This window comes from Microcaecilia unicolor, chromosome 9 (assembly GCF_901765095.1).
Source record: "Microcaecilia unicolor chromosome 9, aMicUni1.1, whole genome shotgun sequence".
NCBI classification, from domain to species: Eukaryota; Metazoa; Chordata; class Amphibia; order Gymnophiona; family Siphonopidae; genus Microcaecilia; species Microcaecilia unicolor.
In genome coordinates, this window is record NC_044039.1 from 159473488 (window position 1) to 159499348 (window position 25861).

The 25861-nt window shown below is 41.7% G+C and overlaps 1 protein-coding gene across 1 annotated transcript in view; it reads right to left on the reverse strand.

Moving 5' to 3' along the window:
- MDGA2 (MAM domain containing glycosylphosphatidylinositol anchor 2) overlaps window positions 1–25861 on the reverse strand; it is a 1114501-nt gene that overhangs the window by 164301 nt on the left and 924339 nt on the right. The gene's annotated exons all lie outside the window — the stretch shown is intronic.

The window sequence follows — 25861 nt, forward strand, 5'->3', positions numbered from 1 at the left end:
TCCCTGTAATCCTCCAGGTATACCCTCCGACCTGAAGTATGTCAGCAGTACTATCCCGAGATATCCGCCAGGGAAATTATCCCAGTGGTTTCAAGAATGCAATCCCAAAAACAAACAGTTTAGAAAAAGTAGTTTTTAATAATGCAGTTCCAAAAGCAAAGCAGTTCAGGAATCTCCACAGCTTCAAAAATACAGTTGATAAACCAACAGGACATGAATCTCAGCAGTCCCAATGATGCAATTCAAAATAAGTAATCCCAAAAGCAAAAAAAACGTTCCACAAAGAAAAACAAGCAATTCAAAGAAAACAAGCACTTCCAAACAGGCAGTTCAAACAAGCAGTTTAGAAATCCCATCAGCAGTTCAGAGGCAGAGAGCTCCCAGGGATCCCCTCTCTCCTCTGGTCATGTCTATCTCCTGGCTTCCTCCCACTTGACCCCGTTGCTCCCTGGCTCCTCTACAATAACCACTTCCTTCCCTTATTTACCAAGACCCCGCACTAAGCGGTTACCTGCTATCTGAGCCTTTTACTTGTGGATCTTGCCAGAGCTGCAATCTCTATCAGCTCCTCTTGCCTCATTTCTTCCTCTTTTTCTTCCCCTTTCCATTCCATGGGCTCCTCGCCCCACCCATTCCCCAGCTGATCCTCCTCCCCCTGATTAGATCTGCTTAGAGGCTAGTCCTCCATTCCTGGCCTCCCCTCCGTGTCTTGGGTTTCACCTTTACCTGCCTTTCCCTTGGGCTCCAGTGTCGCTCTGCTGGGATAGGAAGTCTTTGATTCTGTTGTAAGACTTCCTCAAGGGCTGCTGGGAATCATAGTTTTTACCCTGCCTCCAGCCCTCTGGAGAAAATGATCTATGCTTTCTCCTGACATGTGGAACTCCCTGAGCTAAGAATCTGGGTTGTCCCCTCCTCTGGGCCTTATCTTCTCCTCCGCCGGTACCCCCCTCTCTGTTCCCTTATCCCCTTCTTCACACACGTCTCCGAAATGTCCCCTTTAGACACATCCTGATCTAAAAGGACTAGCGATTTGGACCAGTTTGTTTTTTCTTTTGTTTGATTATACGCTTTAGTCATTTTTCAGTGAGAAATACATCCAACTGCCTTTTGTGCTATTTTTTGGATGTTGTTCTCTTTCAAAAATGATTCCCAAAGGCTAGCAAAATGTCTAATTTAGTTTACAACATTATACAAAACATAAAAAAATAACAGAACTAGTTTCTACATACCAGACACAATATTAAAAATTCCTAAAACTTAAAGGCCTCTTTACTAATATGCAGTAAGATTTTGCACTTACCATGCGTTAACAGCCAGAATTAACAATGGTAATTGCAAAGAGTGTACAGTAACTGTTGGGGCTTGCCCAGCATGTCTCCTGCAGTTACAACATAAAAAATCCCTTGCCACTTGTTAAGGTCATTTGCAATTAACATGGATGCACATAAAGGGGAAGGGGCAGTTCTATAGGAGGGCACCCATATTTATGCTATGCTATGCTATGCTATGCTATGTTATATTATAAATATATTATATTCCACAATATTTCCTAAATAAGATTCAACATGGATCACAATAAAAAGGAATTATCCACAAAATGGGAGATTACAATCTAATTTTGAAGATATCCCACAAATTAAAGTCACTAAAGCTGAGGCTTTAAGGAAGCACAAAAAAGAAGTGCCTGTGTGACAGTATGAGACATCCCCATATTAAATCATAAATAAGTGTGAGCTGCTCCACTGACAGTTTGTTGTGTATCCTAGTAATAAGCAGTGGATATTCCCAAGTCCATCTTAATAATAGGTTATAGAAATTTAGGATTTTATTCAAACCTTTTTTTAAACCCTGCTAAGTTAACTGCTTTTACCATCTTCTCTAGCAACAAATTCCAGAGATTGATTACATGTTGAGGGAAGACATTTTTCTCTGGTTTGTTTTAAATTTACTACTTAGTGGCTTCATTGCATGCTCCCTTGTCCTAGTATTTTTGGAAAGAGTAAACAAGCAATTCACGTCTACCCGTTCCACTCCACTTAGTATTTTATAAATCTCTATCATATCTCTCCTTAGCTGTCTCTTCTCCAATCTGAAGAGCCCTAGTCACTTTAACCTGTCCTCATAGGGAAGTCATCCTATCCCCTTTATCGTTTTCTAATTCCGCTATATCTTTTTTTCAGATGCGGTCGCACCATGGAACAATATCAAGGCATTATAACATTCTCATTTTAGTTTTCCATTCCTTTCTTAATAATTCCTAACATTCTGCTTGCTTTCTTAGCCACCGCTACACACTGAGCAGAGGTTTTCAACATATCATAACAATGACATCTATATCCTTTTCCTTGGTAGGAATTCCTAATGTGGAATCTTGCATCATGTAGCAATTGTTTGGGTCCTCTTCCCCACATGAATCACTTTGCAGTTGCTCCCATTAAACATCATCTGCCATTTGGATGCCCAGTCTCACAGTCTCGAAAGGTCCTCTTGCAATTTTTCACAATCCTCTTGTGATTTAACAACTTTTAATAACTTTGTGTCATCAGCAAATTTAATTACCCCACTAATTATTCCAACTCTAGATCATCTATATATACGTTAAAAAGCAGCAGTACAAGCACAGACCCCTGGAGAATCCCACTATCTACCCTTCTGCATTGAGAATACTTACATATGTAAGTGGCAGGAATACACCTAAGCGCTATTATGTAAGGACATGTGTAAGTGGCATAGTGCATAAACGCAAGGAGGTCATTCACATGGATGGGGCTGCCACTGGCATGTGCAACTTACAGAATTCTGCAAGTTACAAGTGCCCATGCCACATTTGGGTACCTGCAATTACACCAGCGCTACAATTGGTGTAACTTCAGGTGCCGAGATATAAGACATGCCAATATCAGGTTAGACTAGTATTCTAGAATGGAATCTGGGCACCCAAATGCCATTATAGAATAAGTTCTCACCACATGACATCAGGGCAATACTATAACAGCGAGTCTATATTTAGGAGCCCTATTCTATAAAGGAATGTATGTTCCTACTTTCCATTATAGAATACTAGTGTAACAGGTGAAATACTTGTCTTTAATTTGGAAAGGAGCGCTTACACCAGACACAGAGCTGGTCTCTAAATATTTGCACCAAACCGCTAAAATGCATGTACAATCTACAATTTATGAGCCTAAATATGGAAAACAATAGCTGTTAAAGTTAACATTTTTGTTTAACAGTGCTTTATGTACTCATAAATGCAGTATCAGACTTGACTAGAGAAAACTATGCTTTCGGTTTTAATGTGTTTCATTTTGATGAAGATATGCATGGTTCAATATTATTTTAATTTAGATTTAGTCCTCGAGTATAGAACTGAAGATAGCATCATAGTAAGTGTTTGTAAGCCTTTATTTTATCTTTAGTAACTGAAGCAATCTTTAACACTTAAGGAGACATTTTAGTCTTTCCACAATAACATGCAGTCCCATAGGTATTTTGCACCCATTTACCTCCATGCTTATTTTGAAAGGGAAATTCTCTGCAGAGTTTTTATTTGAAAACTAGTAAAAAAGGCCTGTTTCTGACACAAATGAAACGGGCGCTAGCAAGGTTTTCCACGGAGTGTGTATGTTTGAGACAGTGTGTGTGAGAGTGACTGTGTGAGAGAGAGAGAGAGTGAATGTGCGAGTGTGTGTGTGTGACAGACAGTGAGACTGGGTGCGAGTGTGTCTGATTCTCCTCTCTCCCCTGCCCCCCACCCCCCTCCAGCCACCCAGCAATTCTCCCCTGCCCCCCCACCCCCCTCCAGCCATCCAGCAATTCTCCTCTCTCCCCTGCCCCCCTCCAGCCACCCAGCGATTCTTCTCTCTCCCCTGCCCCCCCTCCAGCCACCCAGCGATTCTCCTGTCCCCTGCCCCCCTCCAGCCACCCGATTCTCCTCTGTCCCCTGCCCCCCCTCCAGCCACCCAGCGATTCTCCTCGCTCCCCTGATTACCTCCGTCGAAGCGGCCGCGTTATTGAAAGTCCTGCCCGTCTGTAGGCTTCCCTTCAAGTTCGTTCCCTCAGAGTCCCACCCTCGCGGAAAGAGGAAATGGCGTCAGAAGGCGGGACTCTGAGGGAACGAAATCGAAGGGAAGGCTGGAGATGGGCAGGGCTTTCAATGACGCAGCCGCTTCGACGGAGGTAATCAAGAGAGCGAGATGAATCACTGGGTGGCTGGAGGGGGCAGGGGATCAAGGCTGTTCGGGATGGAGTAACGTTTGTTTGCCGGTTGCTATGCAGCCTTCCCTTCCCTCCGAGGGCGAGGCAATGAGAGCGAGTGCGATTGCCTGCGGTTGGTCCCTTCTCCTTCTAACGTCACGAGGGCGGGGCGATTACGGACCCCAGGAACACTACACAGCTTCACTGCCACCCTGCCACGGAGTCAGCTTCAGAACATTGGAGGTGCGAATTATTATATTAGATGTCTTGTCCAGCAGAGACTGTGATTACTTAAGAACCCTCACATCTTGTTGGTATAGTCTCTCCATGCATACTTTACAGTGCCCTGGCATCACTTCATTTCACTGATGGAAAAAGTATACATCTGTGGATAAGGAGTATACTTTTCCTCTCACTGAGGATAGAGGGAATTTCAAAAGGGGGGTTCTTTAGGGATAAACATTTAGGGGGTCTTTTACTAACATTTAGCTCGAGTTATCTGCAGCAGGGCCCATATTATTCCTATAAGCCCTGCTACAGATAACTCGAGCTAAGCTTTGAAATATTGTTCCCTTAATATCCAGTTCCATTGTTTTTGTTACCTTATATTGTAAAGCATAAACGTCATCTGCTAGAATGGGAACCACAGGAATGGTATAAATATAGGGCTTCTTTTACAAAGCTGTGCTAGCGATTCCTGTGCGGCAAATGAGAGGAAACCCATTCAATTCCTATGGGCTTCCTCTCATTTGCTGTGCGTGAATCGCTAGTGTGGCTTTGTAAAAGAAGCCCATAGTAATCTTACGTATTGCTTGAACTGACAACCTATGCCTATTAGAATGTGCATTCATCTGAAATGAAATGGGAAATGTTCCTTGACATTTTCCATATCGTTTTTAACATGAAATTTTCTCTTGCCAACAGTTCACACTATCTCTATATATAAAACGCACCTCCAACATTCTATTGAAGCCTCCATAAGTCCCAACATTCTAAATCTGTGGTGGTGTAGATCAAAGTTTGCCCATGAGTGTTTGTCCTGCCCTCGCCTGTAAGGGAAGGGATGCTACTTTAGCTATCATAAGAGGGGGGAAGAGAGGGGGGCAAAGGGGAAGACAGGAGTAGGAGGGGGGGGAGGAACACACTCACTCTCTCACACTCACTGTGTCTCACATACGCACTCGCACACAGTCATTCTGAAACACACACACTCACTCATAGATACACAACCACACAGACACAATCTCTCTCTGACACACAATCGCACAGTCACTCTCTCTCTCACACAGTCACTCTCACACACACACTCACTCAAACATACACACTATGAGGAAAACCTGGCTAGCGCCCATTTCATTTGTTTCAGAAACGGGCCTTTTTTACTAGTTGTTCAATAAAGCACACCAGGGGTGGACTCTATAAATGGTGCCAAAATCATGGTGCTGAAAAAGATAGGTGCTAAGAATGATTCTGTACAGAGTGCGCGGCCTTTACAAAATAGTGCTTAGTGCCAGTTTTCGCATCCAACTCTGGGCACCCACACTTACTCCTGCTACATAAATACATAAGAATAGCCAAACTGGGTCAAACCAATGGTCCATCTAACCCAGTATCCTGTTTCCAACAGTGGCCAAGCCAGGTCACAAGTACCTGGCAGAAACCCAGGGGGCCCTTTTACTAAGCCGCATAGGCGCATCAATTTTGAACTATTGCCTCGCTACCGCAGGGCCCGGGCGGTAATTTCATTTTTTACATGCGTCCACTAGGTGTGCTAGAACATTTTCAGCATGCAGCACTAACCGGGCAGTAATCAGCATTGTATGCACATAGACCATTACTGCTCGGTTAATGCATGAGACTTTACCGCTAGGTCAATGGGTGGCGGTTAAGGTCTCAGGCCCAAAATGGATGCGCGCCAATTTTTATTTCATCACACATCCATTTTCTGCCAGAAAAAGGCCTTTTTTGCAGGCACACTGAAAAATGGACCTGCGCGCGTCCAATATATGCATCTACACCAGCACAGGCCATTTTTCAGCGCACCTTAGTAAAAGGACCCCCCCCCAAATAGTAGCAGCATTCCATGCTACCAATCCCAGAGCAAACAGTAGCTTCCTTATGTCTGTCTCAATAGCAGACTATGGATTTTTCCTCTAGGAACTTGTCAAAACCTTTTAAAACCTAGATATGCTAACTGCTAATACGCTGAACCATGGTGTAATTTCTAGTGCCCAATTTGGACACCAATTTTCTCAAAATACCCATGACCTGCCCATGCCCCTCCCATTCGCCATGCCTCCTTTTGGGTTGCACACTATGGGAATTGGACGCCCATGGTTATGGAATAGTGTGCAGGCAGATGCAAACACAAATCCAAATTATTGCCAATTAACTTCAATGGTTGATTGTTAACAACAAATAATTGATGTTAGTTGGCTCATTAAACATTTTATTTGTGCACGCTTCAATCCATGCCGAAATTTCAGCGCCACATATATAATCTGGGAGCAAGTGTGCATTATTGAGCAATAGGTTTATCATTGACTACACTGCCCCAAAAATTAAAACAAAAATGTGAATAAAATAAAACATTAAATGAAAAAGCAAGCTAAACAAAACTTTAGTTTTTGGGACTGCATATTCCTAATCTACAACTTTTAATTTAGGGATTTTGTTACCAAGCTGTGGTAAGTGCTAGTGCATGCTTACTGCAGCTAAAAATGGCTTACCATGGGATGCACTCAGGTATCCTGTGGTAAGTTCATATTCTGTGCACTCTACCCATGTGCTAAAAAATGTAAAAAAAAGAATTCTTGGAGGGAGCGTGTCTGGGGGCGGAGAGTAGTAATCAGCACATCCACATTAACACTCACTAACTGGTTAGCATGGGGTTGCCATGTGAGCCCTTACTGCCTGCAAAATAGGTGTCAGTGAGCTATGAAGTGGTGTTCCTACCTTGTTGCCGCTGTGCTCCCCTTGGTGTGTCACCCCCCCCCCCCAAGGTGTGCCACACCTCACGAAGCGCATCACCTGACCTTTCCTCCCAGCAAGGGGTGCGTGGAGCAGGTGCACAGCTGTTGGTTCTACCGGTCCCCTGCCCCGGAACAGGAAGTAGCAGAGCCGACAGCCGCGTGCCTGCTCCACACACCTCCTTGTTGCCTGTACTGTCCTACTCTTGGTACGCTACTGCTCCCATGGTAATTCTTTTTAATGGCTGTGCCCTGGCTGTGGTGAAAACCTGCTTTTACCATAGCTTAGTAAAAGGACCCCTTTGTACGTTGAAGCTTATACCATGAATTCTATAAATTTAACAATACACACATTGTAAAATAATCTGTTCAAGACAACAATGTACAAATCAGCAAAAAGATCTATAGAGTTTCAAGAACAGATTTGATTCCAATGACATTATTTTCTAAAAATATTCCAAGGCTGAAGTACTGTAGAGCCTGGTGTTCTTTCCAGCAAACATACGCCTGTGCCAAACTGCTCAAAGCAAAACATAAATATTTAATACATTATTGTAATGTTCTCTTTGGAAAAAAGTTTGGTCAACCATAGGTCCGTACAACAGTCATGAAATATAAAAATATAAAAGCAGTTGTAACATAAAAAGAAAATGAATTTAAGAAGATATACAAAGAGAAAACATGGCCATAAATAAGTAACAGATATTGATAATTTCAGGTGCTGCAGTCCTGAAGCTATAAGAGTGAACCTCAAGTTTTGAAAAACTAAACTTATCTCATACTTTGTATACAGTACTTGTATGAAGAGAACATTCTATCTGTTTCCAAAGTATTAGGTTTTGGAACAGCATATATATCTGGTGAATATTCACGCCTATAACACGGCTTAGTAAACAGGGCCCTAAGTGTATTCTGTAACATGGTGCATGTAAATTCTAAGTCACATACTTGAAAATGGGCGTGGCATGGACATTTAGAAAATATATGCACATTGTTATAGAATACACTCGATCTACGCCTCATTTAGGCATCGGATTTACACCAAGTAGAAAATGGCGTAAATGGCCGTGACTAAATTTGGTTGCGTGGAGAGGCGCTTGGTGTATTCTATATACCGCGTAGAAATTTAAGTCTATTCCATAAAATTTAGGTGTACTTTAGAGAATATGCCTAGGTGTATTTTTTTACTGCTCAGTTTTGTCAGGTGCCATATATAGAATCTAGTCCAATGTGTATGTCTATGTATCTTTATAAAACTGCCTCATAAATGCAGCAGATATTGCTGCTCACATTTTCCTGCATACATTTGCAACTGCTCTGAGAGCTTGTGGGAAGCGAAATGGGGTAAGGAGTGCAAAAAGGAGGGCAAGAGGAGTGAATGAAGAAGATGGAGTTGAGAATAAATTAAGTGAGGGAGGAGGGGGTTTAGAACATCCTCACACCCCCAAACAAACACACATACATCCTCAATCAACCACATCCACATGTATACTCTCCTCTCAACACCCACCAACCTATATAACCCCAAGTAGCCTCTTTTGTGTGATCTCCTCACAGGCATATTTGTCTTAGTTCACTGTTACACAGTTTTGTACAGGAAATTGATCCCATCCCATACACATCACCTCATTTACAGGCATACCTCACACATCGTTCTGCACTTAGGCCCCACAACCCACATCTCTGTGCCCTCTCACAGCAGCAATCCCTTGTACTCAGACCCCCACACATCCTATTTATATAAATGCTGCACTCCCACATAACATACCTGATATGACCCCCACACTTATAAATACTATTTATTTATTTATTTATTTATTTAAAGCATTTATATCCCACATTTTCCCACTGGTTGTAGGCTCAATGTGGCTTACATCAGCTATATCAGGACTATATTACAATAGTATATTAAAACAGTACAGACAGTATATTCAGAGCTTTATTCACGCCACCCACTTACTCCTCACTTACCCAGTGAAATGAGACTTAGTACAATGGTTAGATTATGCACTTTTCAATTTGTTTCTCTTGATGTATTATTACTCTTAATTTTATGTAATGCTTGTATTCCTTGAGGTCAATATTCAAGCTAAGTTGCTTCCCGAGTTGCTGTTTTATTTTTTTGAACTAAGTTACACTGGGAGCTTTGAACAGAGTCTATTAGGGCTTGATTTACTAATGTATGTTGATGTGCTAATGCATATGATTACCTATTACGGTGCATTAATGCTACTCAAGGCCCATCTCTTCTCCCTTGCTTTTGGTGCCTAACTACCTTCCCATTCCTGATACCTACACTGACTACATAGTTTTTACCTTTAGATTGTAAGCTCTCTTGAGCAGGGACTGTCCTTCCCCATGTTTAAACTTGTACAGCGCTGCGTAACCCTGGCAGCGCTATAGAAATGCTAAGTAGTAGTAGTAGTAGTAGTAGTAGTAGTAGTAGTATTTAACATGAGCAAATTTCATTAACATGCATTAATGTGCATTAACATTAATGAGTGGAGGAGTGGCCTAGTGGTTAGAATACCAGGCTTGACATCCATAGGTGCCCAGTTCAAATCCCTCTGCTGCTCCTTCTGATCTTGGGCAATACACATCAGCCAGACAAAAGAATATAAGGAAATGTAATCTCGTCCCAATACTCCCCATCTCTCCCGGCCACCCTCAATACTCCAGATGTAATCATCCCCATCTCCAGTAGTTTAAAGATCCTTGGAGTTACAATAGATAGACATCTATCCTTTGATAACCACACTAAACTGATCACAAAGAAAATGTTTAATATGATGTGGATCCTGAAGCGAGTGAAATCCTATCTTCCATTTCCAGAACCTGGTTCAATCCACAGTCATCACTCAGGTTGATTATTGTAACAGTGTTTTCCTTGGATGTAAATCCCAAGTCCTGAAAAGTTTTCAGACTGCCCAGAACACGGCAGCCAGACTTATATTTGGAAAGTCAAGATTTGAAAGCACCTCACCCCTTCGAGAAAGGCTTCACTGGATCCCCATCAAAGAGAGAATATACTTCAAGGTCCATACAATTATCCATAAGATCATATCAGGAGAATCCCCCAGTTATATGAACAACCTGATTGACCTCCCAATTAGAAATAGAACAATGTCATCGCAAACATACCTCAATCTACACCTCCCAAACTGCAAAAGTGTCAAGTACAAAACATACTATGCATCCAGTTTCTCCTTTCTGGGTAGTCAACTTTGGAATGCTCTCCCAAGACCATCCAAGCTATTAATAACTATTTACCTTTCAGGAAAATGTTAAAGTCCCATTTTTTCAAGCAAGTTTACCCTAATGGACCAGCTTAATTCCACCAGATCACCTATGATACTCCTGCTAAGACGTTGACGCTTACTCTGACCCCAATGTTATACTCAATCCCTCATCTTCTTCCCTCCATCCTTTACCATTTCCCTCCCATTCTCCTTCCCTTTCACCTATCATATCCTTGTCTACCTTCCCTATTCTAGTTCATTATGTTCTTTTCACATGTCCTTTGTAATGCCTTTTATAATGTAAATAGTTATGATCATCACAATTTATAATACTGTTCCTACATTTCCTTGTTTTTACTGTATTCTTTACCATGTAAGATGCTTTCTTTTACTATGTATGCCGCACTGGACCTGCCGTATGTGGGAAAGAGCGGAGTACAAATGTAATAAATAATAATAATAATAATAATAATAATCAATGTACTAAGCACAGAAGCTTCAAAACTTGAATTTGAGGAGGAGTCAGATAGCAGCAAATTCACTTTTAAAGCTTCTTTTTATTCCCCGATATTTTATTAGAGTTTTTGATAAACATGTTAACATTATATAAAGTATGAACAATAAAGAAATGTACAGAAATGTACAACCTGTGTAAACAGGATTAACAATGATAGAAAAATATGTGAAGAAAAAAAAGTCCATTCAGAGATGACTGCAAAGGTAAAGAGACACAAAAAAAGAAGGGAATAAGGGAGGATGGAAGATAATACTTTGTGCAAACAATTAAAATGATACATAGGTTATAAATATAAATTTCACACATGTTGTAGGGATTGCAAATACTCTTCTATTGGTGACCAAACAATATTTCTTTACATTCATTCCAAATAATTCTGCTGAAGCTAATTCTAATTTATGATAATATAGTACATTTTGCCACCAATATTGTATATTTAGATTGGAAAAGGAATTGGTTAGTATTCATTTCTGAGATATGGTAATTAGTATATCTAATTAGTATAACAAAACGTTTTTTTTGTGTTTACCTAATAATAAATGAGATATAGAGTTAGACTTAAAAATGACTATTGGAAGCACAATAGGGATGTGAAGTTGAAAAACTTTGGTCATGATCGACCATATATCTGTCCAAAAAGTATTAACTATTTTACATTCACACAACATGTGTGTGAAAGTGCTTACCTCTGAGGAAGGCTTGGGTGCCAAAACGCAGCCCATGTGGGGTTCAATTTGTCAGCACCATTATATAATTGAACAATAAACGTTTTTACTGAGGAACTTGGGAATTGTGTATGGCATCTTCCACTCTTGTGTGCTGTCTGGGATGCAGTTGCCATGATATCCACACATGCTATACCACATCATGTAGCATCAGCTTCTCCCATGATGAGGTAATGAGTGCTCAGTAAGCATGCGCTGTCAAGGACTGGCTGCAGACACTTCCTGAACTGGGGTCTATCCTGAGGTTTTCTGTCACAGTTCTTGCTCTTTTCATATCCATATGTCTCAGGTTTCTCATTCTTCCTGTCTCTCTTGTAATTTTTATTCTATTCCATAAAACATAACACTTTCCCTGGCCCTGCTTATGTCTCTCTCACATACACATTGAAGGTTATACCAGTCTCTCTCTTTGTTTACCTTTTCTCTTACTCTGTGTGGGACTGAAAATTCTGGAAAAGCACCTTTTTCCTTGGTTGGCCCTGAAGTGGAGGAGTTGCCTAGTGGTTAGGGTGGTGGACTTTGGTCCTGGGGAACTGAGGAACTGAGTTTGATTCCTTGCACAGGCAGCTCCTTGTGACTCTGGGCAAGTCACTTGCCTGCCGCATTGAGCCTGCCATGAGTGGGAAAGCGTGGGGTACAAATGTAACAAAAAAAAAAGTGCACCTACCACTCCATCATATTCTAGTTGCTGGCACTAGGGAGTGGCTTTGAAAGGAGCAACAACATGTGTTTCTGATGAATGGCTAGGCCCAGACCAGGGCTGCACCTGAGTATCTGAGGCAGGATGTCAAGCCAAAATGTTTACCACATCCCCCAGTAGGGCATGCAGATCAAGGATGACCACCCCCTGCCTTAGATTCCTTTTGGTAACGTATATCTATCTTTGAGCTCTATGAAGATACTAACTTTCTGAAGCCAAAAACAACTTTGATAGTCTTTGAATAGTTATCAGATTGAAAGATTCCTTTTTGGTATTTTCTATTCAGTTTTATGGAACTGGGTAATAGAATCAGTTTCAGCATATTTAAATGGAACACTGCAGTGACAGAAGTGTAGGAATTATTTTCTTAAGTTTCAGGTGGTAACATGTTCTGTGTATTTTGTCTGCTCTGTTTCAGATGATGATAAAGCCAACAGAAAGACTTTACATACTGGGTAGTAGATAATGACTGATAGGTGCACCTAGCCAGTTGGGTTTTCAGGATTACCACAATGAATATGCATGAGATATACTTGCATATAATGGTTCACTGTATATAAATCTAGTGGTTAAAGCAGTGGGATAAGAATGAAGGGGACCATGGTCCAAATCTCACTAATGCTCTTAGTAATCGTGGGCAAGTTATTTAACCCTTTTAGCTCAAGTACAAACTTAGAGGCACTTTTACTAAAGTGCTTTAAGCCTTAATGCATGGATAGTGCACCAAACAAAGCTTCCTGTAAAATGTGCTCAAGGGTTTTACAGTAATTTGCCTGTTTGTGTCACGTTTTTTTTTTTTTTTTTTTTTTTTTTGCAAAACAACAACAATCCAGCACCAAAACAAATAACTTAAAGCGGGTATGTTCTTGACCTCAGCAGTGACTCATTTCACACTGAGACTCAGCTCAGTGATAAACTGAATTCGTCATTGGTCATCTTACATGCATAAAATTTCCTTCTGTTTATTTAACTAAACTCTTCATCCAATTTTTAAATTTTCATAAAAAGCTACTTAGCTTAATCTGTCGATATTAAATCGCTGAAGGACAGATTAAGCTAAGTAGCTTTTTATGAAAATTTAAAAATTGAATAAAGAGTTTAGTTAAACAAACAGAAGGAAATTTTATGCATGTAAGATGAACAATGATGAATTCAGTGAATCACTAAGCTGAGTCTCAGTGTGAAACGAGTCACTAATGAGATCAAGACCATACCCGCTTTAAGTTATCTGTTTTGGTGCTGGGTTGTTGTTGTATTGTGTTCTATATGACCCCACCACCAAGGAATTTATAGACTGGAAAAAGCAGATTCATCACATTGGCAGGAAATGGACATTCAAACGTTATCCAGCTAGACCATTCTGATTAGCGTGCACTAACTGGATAACATGGGCTTAACACAGGAGCACTTACCGTCTCCTAAACAGGCTGGCTATTAATTGCATGTTGGTGATCCTCTTACTTTAAAATTTTAATCTGGAAATTGTTGGCAGTTGACATGAGGCTAACTAAAGAAGATATTTCACTTTAAGACTTTACGTTTACAATAGCCATCAAACTCCAGATCACTCACTGGAAAAGCTCTTATCCTCCAGAAATGAATCTATAGTAAAATATGTTATTCTGTATAGAAAATATGAGGAGGGAAACCTGTGAAAAACTGGAACAGCCTGCCTGTAAATACAACATATGGACAAAATTGGATGAGTGGTGTTAATATCAAGATTTTAGTTTTATCATGTCAACCTATGGATTCACTACTTGCCGTTTTGTGTTTTATTAATAAAGAGAAGAGATAAGAACAAAAAAACCCCTTATTTGCAGGCTCCTTTAGTATATATTTGTCTACATAAAGGTAGCAATAATGTATGTGAGAGAATTACCAGTACAGAGGTGTTGCCATCCTCTCCCTCTACAGTAGCTTAAAATGAAAGGGATGTTTTATTAGATTTCTTTTCCTGGCATTCATTCAAGAGGCAGGTGATATTTTTGGCTGCCTCTTCTATCTTCAGTGGCGTAGGAAGGGGGGGGGGGCTGGAGGAGCGGTCCGCCCCGGCTGCACGTGCTTGGGGGGGGGGGGGGTGCCGGCCCCGCTGGTTCCCTGCTCCCTCTGCCCCGGAACAGGTTACTTCCTGTTCCGGGGCAGAGAGAGCAGGGAACCAGCGGGGCCGACGCAGCTCTGAGTGACGTGCACTCGGGGCGGATCGGCCCTCCCGCAGGTAAGAATGCAGTCCGGGGGGGGGGGGGGTATCGCTCTGGAGGGGGTGCCTGCAGAGGGGGGGGGTCACGCCGTGCTGCACCCGGGGGGGGGGGGTGCGCAGAGGCGACCCGCCCCGGGTGTCATTAGCCCTCGCTACGGCACTGTCTATCTTCAATTAATTTCTCTTTCAGTGAGGGGTTATTTCCATTCAAGTTAAAGGAGGCTTCTATCCATCATTTAAGAAAGAAGGGTTATATGGATGCAACTTACCACAATACCAATAGACTAATATCACATTCACCTTTTTAGGTAATGAATAAAAATAAAAACAAAACTTCTACCCTTTCCACCACATTAGATAGAACTTCTCCAATTCAAACTAAAAAGATAGTCTCCCATCATTCCTATCTCTGGTATCACCAAGGACTCTCCCTTCTTAACAGGGAACTTCACCACTCAGAACGCATCTGGCAAAAACATTGCCTTCCATGCTATTTATCACAGTTTAAGGCAACAGCGAGAGCTTATAAGCAACCTATTCAATCAGCTAAAAAAAAAAAAATTATATCACTACTTTTCTAAAGCAGGACCCTAACCCTTACCACCTCTTTAAAAAATTTTTGGCAACTCACAAACTTTTCTCAGCATTGTCCTATAAACTCGACCCTACAAGCTGACAACTTTGCAGCGGCCTTTCACAAAAAGGTACTAGATATTCAATCCTAAGTCTCTTCATCATCTTTCTGTGTTCATCCACTATCCTATCCATATGAGAGTACTGGAAGCACAATTTTCGATATCTTTAAATTACCCCCGCAATCAGAATTATCTACAGTAACTATGGCTACAAAATCTCCTACTACCCTATCTGATCCACTCCATTACCCTCCCATTTCCACATCCCCTTTTTCAGATTGCATGGAAAAGTTAGGTGCTGATCCCACACCTAAATTTACATGCATATATGCCAATTAAATCTATTGCTAATAATTGCTTGCTAAATAGCCAATTATTAGTACTAATTAGCTTGTTATTCAATTAAATTTCACATGCAAATTGGGCGCACCCAAATTTGCATGTGCCGTTTTTGGCGACTTTTATAGAATTAGGGGAATAACATACAATTTGTATCATAGGTTTCCTTGTGTTTCTTTTTCAGCTTTCCTTCTTCCCTTGTCTACTTAGGATGATAAACCACTTAGACGTTTTAATTATTTGCAGTATAACAAAACAAAGGATTCCTATTACTATGGTGCGCTAACGGATTTAGTGCATGCTAACAAATTAGTGTGCGTTAAGTGCCGTGCAGCCCACAGGTATACAATGGGCTGTGATATATTTAGTGTGCACTAATCCTTAGCACACCTTAGTAAAAGGCCAATCAGGGGTATCCTGAGCAAGGATCATGCCCTGTGCGACATGCTCCCTAGCACCCCACCTCACCTACTGCACCATGACCACCATAGGGAAGACAATGGATGGAGAGAGGTTTTGCATCCCAACTCTCTCACACCCTATGCAGTTGCATTGCTCACAAGGCCCTTAGGATGGCCCTGTTTTATATATCGTAATTACATTTTAAAGCTGGACATTTCATGGCACTGTATCATTTTTAGGTAGCAGGGTTTTATTTTTTGTTTTATCAGCAGGGGTGCTCTCTATGGTTAGCAAGGTCAAATCGTTTAGCTGTGTCCACCAATAAAGCTGCCATATAATTACTGCTCTATATTAGTGAATTGTGTGGTAAACTGAATTCTAGGTTGCTGTAGCTGCAAATATCCCACACTCCTAGCCATGGCAATGCAAACACAGAGGACCCAAAGTTGGGCCCTCTATCTTTTAAAGAGGATGGTGGTAGAATCAATTAATCTACCCACATTGACTTGCTGTATTTTAAAGACAGCAGTGATAGAATCAATTAACCTACCCATCCTCTCACATCACTTATCACAGTCACCCAACATTTCTTTCTGAACATCCCCCCCCTATAAAAAAAAATCAAGCTGCTAAAAAAGTGAGCACTCCCTTAATTGGCAGCTCAAATCCTAGTGGTAGTAATGCATGACTTACACTAGGGGAAACCATATGCCATTTTGAACCCAGGCACCAAAGGCGCAAGAGCAGTTGTGGATTGCTCTCTTGCCCCTTTGGTGAGACCACACTAACCATTGTTATCCACATAGATAAAAGTTTTTAAAAATCCTTTTGAAATTATTTCAGAGCACACTGCTATATAAAAGTTTGATGATTAAAATTTATTTAAGAAAAAAGATTTTAAAAAGGGAGAGGTTTTTTTTAGACAGTGAAATCATTACTTTTTCTAGTCTATGAGCCAATAGTTCTGCTCTGCACAGGGTTCTGAGGCTTTTTTTATCCCTCATTGTGTATATTTAAATATAATATTATATGCCCTTTGTGGTTTACGGTTTTGAGGTGAAACATATTTTCTGTAGATTGCTCCTGCCTACCAGTAGCTATCACAGTGGCCTTTTTCATTCAGTCCCATGAGGAATTAGCAGAATGGGGGGATTTTCAGAAGGGACTTTTAGGTAGTGAAAGATGTTTAGGAGGAGAAGTAGGATCATGGGGATTTTTGACTGGGGGTGTCAGTATGGAGGGTGAATGAAATTCACAACAGACCCCTTTCAGAAGCTCCCCAGGAGCATCAGGCTGTATATTAGTGGTCCAATGCTTCCAGAAAGGAAAAAGAATGAATGAATAATGCAGCTTGTGAGGTCAAACGCAAGCTGCATTATTCATTTTGCATAATAATAAGCTGCAAACGGTGTTGTGTTAAAAATCATATATTAAGGGAAACCAATGCACAAATTTGCTATTTAACGTGCATTATTTGGCAAATTATTCCCTTAGCGCGTGTTAATAACTATCCATCTGGGTTCTAAGTACCAGAAGCAAGTATTTTTTGAGGAACTTTATTCTTCATTCATTGCAACAGAAATATGTGCAATGTAAATTTAATGCCGACATTAGACAGAGATGTTATATGTGAAAATGTCGGTAAAGTATTTATGATTCATAATGACTCAATTCCCTTTCATTAGAATGCTGGTGTGAATTGACCTATTTCTTGCCCTTTTTTTATTATGCACACTAAACTCATAGCATGATAAACTTATATTTGCTCTAGTTAAATTAATGTAGATTTCAGTAAGAGAGCCAGGGAGTGGAAAACCTGTAAGAATTGAACCACTCTAGGATGGCAAACAAAAACTATATAGAGGTTTGCCTGAAAAAAAAAAAATCAAAAGCCATACATGCAGCCATATCTTTCTGTTTGAAAAGCTGACTGTAGTGCCATATATTTCAGGCTTAAGGTATAAGATTTTGAAAAAGTCTTTTTTTTTTTTCAAAATCTTATACCACAAACCCAAAATATATGGCACTACAGTCAGCTTTTCAAACAGAAAGATATGTTTAAAGTTGTCTACTGAGGGGCACCATTATTATTGTATCAGATCAGAAGTGAAATGGGTGGAGTAATAGGTTTTATTTATTTCATGTATTAATACAGTCTTGTGTGGAGTTGATGCATGTTATAAAGACATTTTAATACCAATTGCAAATGCTTAATTAGCTTAAGCCCATAATTCCTCTTCAGGATTTGAGAGTGGTGATGCAGAGCATGGTACTGACTAGATTGGACTATTGTAATGTCTTGTACCTGGGGCTTCCACAGTTGAGGTTAAAGGCATTGTTGTTGGTTCAGAACTCTGCTGCTTGAGTGATTTTTGGTTGTTCAAGATACCGCCATATTACTGCATATTTCCAGATCTTACATTGGTTACCAGTTTTATTTCAGTTGAAATTTTGCTCGTATTTATATCTTTTGTATTTATGCAATTTTTAATATACATCAAAGAAAATACCTTTAAACAAACAAACATCATTAATAGGAAAATTGCAATGCCCATTATTACAATGAACCCCAAAGTTAATCTTAAAGGCTTATAGTCCACGTAAAAGGGGAGGGGGGGGGGGCAAGAGTTTTGAAAACCATAGAAAACAGGTAAATACAAGAAAATTAAAATAAAAAAACAGAGTAAAAGTACTCTTTCATTTTAACAATGCAAATGGGCCAAACACTAGAGACACCCCTACCTTCAAGGAAAAATCTTAACATATACATCATAAAATGCATACTTATTATTTTGAAAATAAATCAAGTCCAAAAATTGCTTCCTCCTAAGCTGAGTCATTTTTGAGATGTCTGGAAAGACCTGAATTTTCTACCCATAAAAATGTGTGTCCCTTGCTTGAAAAAACAATTTCATAATAGCGTCTTTATCCTGATGGAAAACAAATGAAACTAGCATGGTATCTCTAGCTTTTATATCTTCCAAAGATGATTTCAATATTTCTGCTACATTCTGGACTAGATTCTATATATGGCGCCTGAAAAATCGGTCCTAAAAATATTTCCGCCTAGGTGTATGCAGTTTACAGAATAAGCCTAGCAGGTTTATAGAATGCGCCTAGCAGCCATGCCTGCACCTAACATGTAAAACTTGGTGTAAATACTAGCACCTATGATAGATATGGAGCAGGGATATTCTATAATGCTGCATGTAGATTTTTTGGAATGCCCAAGATCTGCCCATTCCACGCCTCCTTTTAGGCAGTGCGCATTAAAATTTACATGCACCACTTTACAGAATACGCTTAGCAAGTTGTGCGCATAAATTCTAATTAATGCCAATAATTGCTTGTTAAGTGGCAATTAGTACTGATCGACATGTTAAGTAATTAAATTGCTTGTGTAAATCAAGAATATGACCGGATTTATGCACACAATTTCAGTCACACTATATAGAATCAAGGGTCAATGCTTCTTGAGTAGAGAATGACACAGGGATGGGGAACCGCAGTAACCATGGGGATGGGGTGGGGAAGGGGACAGATCCCATGGGGATGGGGCGATGAAAGGAACAGAGCCTGTGAGGACGGGGACAGGGTCGTGCCTAGGGTCTCTGGCGCCCCCCTGCAGACTATCAGTTGGCGCCCCTACCCCCCGTGAAAATGATCACGCCCCCCCCCCCCCCGGTGAAAATGATCGCTCACCACTTGCCACACTGACAGGAATTGTCAGCAATATTCTTAGAAACAAATTGCTATACATTGCAAAATAAGATAGCAGATGTAAATTCTCAAAGTGGACATATTCCAAACGCTATTTAGACAAAAATTAAACTGAACCCCCAAGATGCCAGACTCTGCATACAATGCAACACCACAGAAACAGAAAATGTCCCCTAGTACTGTGCAAAATATAAAGACTGCAGATGTAAATTTGAAAAAAAACTAACAAGAACCAATCACCACTTTACAAATTAACAAATAGAAATAAAACAAATATAGAAAATAAAATAATAACATTTTATTGGACTAATACATTTAGCTTTCAGAGGCCAAAACATCCTTCCTCAGGTCAATACAGTATAGTGCTGTTACAGTATCCTATCCTGACTGAGGAAGGGGGTTTTGTTCTCCGAAAGTTAGTCAAAATGTATTAAAATTAGTCCAATAAAAAGATTACCTATTATAAACATTTATTAACACAGCTACAATACTACTGTATCCTAAAGCAAAAAAATAAAAGTAAATATTTTATTTACAGTTTGTTGTCTCTGGTTTCTGCTTTCCTCATCTTCTTTTCACTGTCTTCCTTCCTTCCATCCAGCATCTGTCTTTGTTCTCTCTCTGCCATCTAGTGTCTGCCCTCTCTGCTGTCCCCTTCATCCAATGTCTGCCCTCTCTCCCTGCTCCTTCCATCTACATCTGCCCTCTATCTCTGCCCCCTTCCATCCACCATCTGCCCCTGTCTGCCCTCTCTCTCTCCCCCTTCCATTCACTGTCTGCCCTTTCTATCGCTTCCATCCACTGTCTGCCCTTTCTCTCTGTCCGCTCAATTCACCATTTGCCCTCCCTCTCCCATCCATCAAGGTCCCTCTCACTCCCCCTTCCATCTAGGATCTGTCCCCTCTCTCTGCCCCTTTTTTTCAGCCCCCAGTTCCAGCCCCACTATCCCACCAGTCCCCAGTTTCAGCCCTAGCCCTTTTCTCCCACCAGTCTTGAGCTTCGGCCCCCAGCCACTTCTCCCTGTCCCCTTTTCAGCCCCCAGTTTCAAACGCAGCCCTTTTCTCTCACTAGTCCCGAGCTTCAGCCCCAGCCACTTCTCCCTGTCTTCTTTTCAGCCCCCAGTCCCCACAGTTTCAGCTCTTGTCCCTTTTCAGCCCCCAGTCCCAGTACTAGCCCCCTTATCCCACCTACCCTCCTTTTCAGCCCCCAGTTCCAGCTCCCTTCATCCACATGCCTTGCATTAGGGCCTCCCCTTTCAGCCCCAGACCCCATCTGGGCTCCCCTCCCCATCCCCTTCTGCCATCTGGGCTCCCCACCCCATCCCCTTCTGCCATCTGGGCTCCCCTCCCCATCCCCTTCTGCCATCTGGGCACCCCACCCCATCCCCTTCTGCCATCTGAGCTCCCCTCCCCATCCCCTTCTGTCATCTGGGCACCCCTCCCCATCCCCTTCTGTCATCTGGGCACCCCTCCCCATCCCCTTCTGTCATCTGGGCTCCCCTCCTGTCATCTGGGCTCCCCTCCCCATCCCCTTCTGCCATCTGGGCACCCCACCCCATCCCCTTCTGTCATCTGGGCACCCCTCCCCATCCCCTTCTGTCATCTGGGCTCCCATCCCCTTCTGTCATCTGGGCTTCTGTCATCTGGGCTCCCCTCCCCATCCCCATCCCCTTCTGCCATCTGGGCACCCCTGATCCGACCCCACTACCAGCTCTGTCGAGATGACAGCGGGTGGGGGGGGGGTGCTCCGCTCCCGCTGCTCCCACCCTACCTTCTTTTAAAAAATAAATCAGTAAAGCGGCGTGGCAGGCAGCGCAGCTTCGCGTCTGCCCTGCTTGTAAAACAAGTAGATCTCCTCGTTGGGCCTTCGCTCACTGGGTCCCGCCCTCCTCTGAGGTAACTTCCTATTTCCTCGAGGGCGGGACCCAGTGAGCGAAGGCCCGACGAGGAGATCTACTTGTTTTACAAGCAGGGCAGACGCGAAGCTGCGCTGCCTGCCACGCCGCTTTACTGATTTTTTTTTTTTTTTTAAGAAGGTAGGGTGGGAGCAGCGGGAGCGGAGCACCTCCCACCCGCTGACACCCGGGGCGGACCGCCCCCACCGCGCTCTTGGTTCCCTCAGTGTCCGCCTTCTTCTGACGTCAGAAGAAGGCGGGACACTGAGGGAACCAATGAGTGCAAGGGAAGGGAGACGTCGGCAGGGCTTTCACCGACGCTGCTGCAGCCTGCGACCAAGGTAATTTAAAGTCCTCGGCGGCGCGGGGCGAGGGTAAGCACCGCGGCGGTGCCCTCCAGAGGTGGGCGCCCCCCTGCGGCGCTTACCTCGCTTACCGCATCGGCACGGCCCTGGACGGGGACAAAGTTTGTCCACATGTCACTTTCTACTTTGAAGCCTGTTAATGAACTGGACTGTTATTTATGCTTGCTTGTTTGATACAAACAACAAAATATTTTTATTTTTTGGAAAAACAAGCAAACATGCTGGCTACAGCTTGCAAAATTAGCATGGGGGATCCTGTACATCCTGCTACCAGCACATCTTCTAAGAAGACATCTTCTATTGCAGGAGGGACTATGGAAGACAGGAGAGTTAGATTGAATCCTGAGATTGTTGATGATTTATTCATCCACAGATTTAAAAAAAATCATAACAATGCTTCATAGGGCACATTTCTCCGCTCCAGGGCATACAGAACGGGTTGTATTTTGTACCCCTGGACAATTTAACAGGGTGGATTAAGATTCCTTGGGGTAGTAGAAGTCAGCTATTGATGAGGTTGGAAGGGTAGAGGGTGGTGGTGGTGGGAGGATTATTATAGCTGCTAGTTGTTTTCTATTTCTAATTGATACACAACAGTTGCACAGTATATTCCTTTTTATAATTTAATAAAAATATTTAAATATAAAATCCTAAGTGTTTGAGGCTTCTGCAGATGAGAACAGAGCCCACTGGGTGGGGGCGGGGATGGGGACAGAACCTGCGGGGATGGGACAGGGATGGAGGCAGGGCCTGCAGAGACGGGGTGGGGATGGAGACAAAACCCGCAGAGACGAGGGACAGGGACAAATTTTGTCCCCATGTCATTCTCTATTCTTGAGTACCAGTAGAATTACTAATTGGTGATAAATAACACATTTTCTGCATTGGTGGTACTGTAGTTCCAGGATAACCTAAAACTGTAGTCAAGAACTTAGTTTAACATGTCCTGAGAAGAAAATTCGACTGGGGAAAAAAAATCAAAAATCGCAGATTAAAACTGATTACAATTCTCTATGGGGTCCATTTACAAAGGCAAGCTGAAAAATGGCCTGCGGTAGTGTAGACGTGTGTTTTGGGCGTGGCCAGAATCATTTTCAGCGCACCTGTAAAAAAATACATTTTTAAAATTTTTGCTGAAAATGGACATGCAGCTAAATGAAAATTGGCGTGCGTCTGAGACCTTACTGCCAGCCATTGACCTAGCGGTAAGGTCTCACATGGTAACCGAATGGTAATGGTCTACGCCTCCTACATTTTCCAATTTTCTCAGAAATAGAGAGCTATCCTGAGAAACAAGAAGATTTCAAAGCTTCAACCAATTTTTCCAAACTGTCTATACATGAAGTTTGCACCTGTACCTCAGATTCCATATCCTACACCTTATTTAATGAGGATGTGAAAACAGTTACAAAAGAGAAGATTTTCTATTGAAGACCACAGTGCATATAACATTACTACTGTGGGTTTAGTCAGTAGCTGTAGCGATGTCAAAGAAACCAACAAGCCAGATAAAACTCGCTCTGACGCCCTGCAGTACCTTCCTCCATGGCTGTCACCTCACTAACCACAGTGTCGGCTCAAGATCGATTACATCGGGGCTCAATCGCACTGGAGAACTAGGCTCTCTAGATGCCATTCCGAATTCCTCCCTAGGCAGCTGTTGTAAAGCACCGATAACCCTGGGATATGGAGGAGGTTCAGGACCCACGGGGATAAGCGGCACATCACTCGCAAAGTCAAAACTCTTCCTAACCCCAACAACAGTTTCGCCCCATCACAATTTGATGGTGAGAAGAAGACGCTAATAGAGGGAAGGGGCAGGAACACACCTTGTCTTTGCCGCATCATTTCAGCATAATGCCAGATAAGAAAATAAGCAAATATATAAGATAAATGGGAGCACTTCTCAATGCATCCTGCTCTGATGCCATCTTGTTCAGCATACATTATGCTATGAAGTTTTATTCTATATTTTTTTTTGTTACATGTACCCTGTGCTTTCCCACTCATGGCAGGCTCAATGTGGCTTACATGGGACAATGGAGGGTTAAGTGACTTGCCCAGAGTCACAAGGAGCTGCCTGTGCCTAAAGTGGGAATTGAACTCAGTTCCTCAGGACCAAAGTCCACCACCCTAACCACTAGGCCACTCCTCCACTCCAGGCATGTTCTCTTTATTGTCCTATGTGGGCCTTGAAGTTAGAAAGTTCCTATCAACTTATTGAACTATTTTTTATTGAAGATACATCTAGTGGAAATGAGAGAATCTGCATTCTCTATGATAGGACCTCTTGAATGGAACAAGTTCCCAATGGTGTTAAGACAGAATAAAGATTTGGAGTCCTCAGACACTGAATTGGTTGTGGCGTCAACTTTGATTGCCACAGTTGTGTTGGCACCTGATAAGAATTGGTTGTTGAAAATGTTCTTTAAGAACAGAGACAAAACATTTTTGGGACTGACAATCCAAATTTTTCCAGCTGTCTCCAAGAAAACCCAGAAGAGACGGCAACAATTTCTGATGATGAAGCTGGGGATCCTTCAGTTGGAGGCTACTTTCTTTTTGAGATATCCTTGTAAATGCATCATTAAGTATCAGTAGGTTAAATAGGGTTTTTTTTAATCCCTCCCAACTTACAGATTTTTTGTCAGCTAAAAGAATTATTGGGGTATCCCAATAATAGCTCTCTTTATATTAATTAAACTGTTATCTTTAGGTTTGTCAGATGAAGCAAATTCCTATAATTTATCCTATAATTGAATTTCCATTGTTTAACATCTTGGATCTAAAATAGTCCCCTGGGGGACACCACAGTTGAGGGACAATTCCGGAGAGGTGGATGCAACAGTGGAAATAGAAAAACAAAACGATTGAGTAGATAAGAAAAGAACCATGACAAAACTGTCCCAGCAATACCAATAAAGACGTGACAGGAGCATAAAGTGGTTGACCAAAGTCAAAGCTGATATAAGGATACAAAAATAATATCATCACCAGAATCCAGAGAAGAATGCATTAACAAATTAATGCTGATATTGCAGTTTCAGTACTATGGTGGGCCCTAAATCCTGACTGTCTAGAGTAAAGCAATTGGCACCCATTGTAAAAGACCATGAGGGAAGATATCAACAGTGCTGTGTACGTCTAATAGTGCTATAGAAATAAGTAGTAGAAGTAGCAGCAGTAGTAAGTAATAAAAATTTGTAAAGAATCAATAAGAACCACAATATTTATTGTTTATTGAGAATTATTAAGCGCTTTTATGAACAGATTCACCCAAGACGGTGTACAGCAAGTCCAGCTTATCATCAAACTTACAATTTTACTATTGTTATGAACTTACAATTTTGTTAAATATCATAACAATAGTAGAATGACCAAATATAAACATAAATACAATAAATGAGATAAACTTGGAAATATGTCAGTACAGTGCGAGGGAGAGGAAACTGGAACAGAGTGGAGGAGTGGCCTAGTGGTTAGGGTGGTGGACTTTGGTCTTGGGGAACTGAGTTCAATTCCCACTTCAGGCACAGGCAGCTCTTTGTGACTCTGGGCAAGTAAGCCCCATGTAAGCCGCATTGAGCCTGCCATGAGTGGGAAAGCACAGGGTACAAATGTAACAAAAAAAAAAAAAAAAAACATTTCAGAAATTATGCAGGTGCTGTCTGAAATTTAAGCTATTGGGGCATAGTTAAGACTGATTTTTATGTGGTCCTATATGCCTGCTTAGCTGTGTGGACACCAGGACTGAATATTGCCAGCAACCACATAATTGCCGGCTCCTCCCTGATTCCAGCCCATAGTGCCCCTGTATGGCCCATTTCCAAAATGGACAGTTAGTGCTAATATTCAGTTGCACTGCCTGGTTAAATGCTTCTGAATATCAGCAGTTAGCTGGTCACAAGTGATTTAATCAGATAGGAGCCTCTCCTGCCCACTTAAATCACTTTGAATAT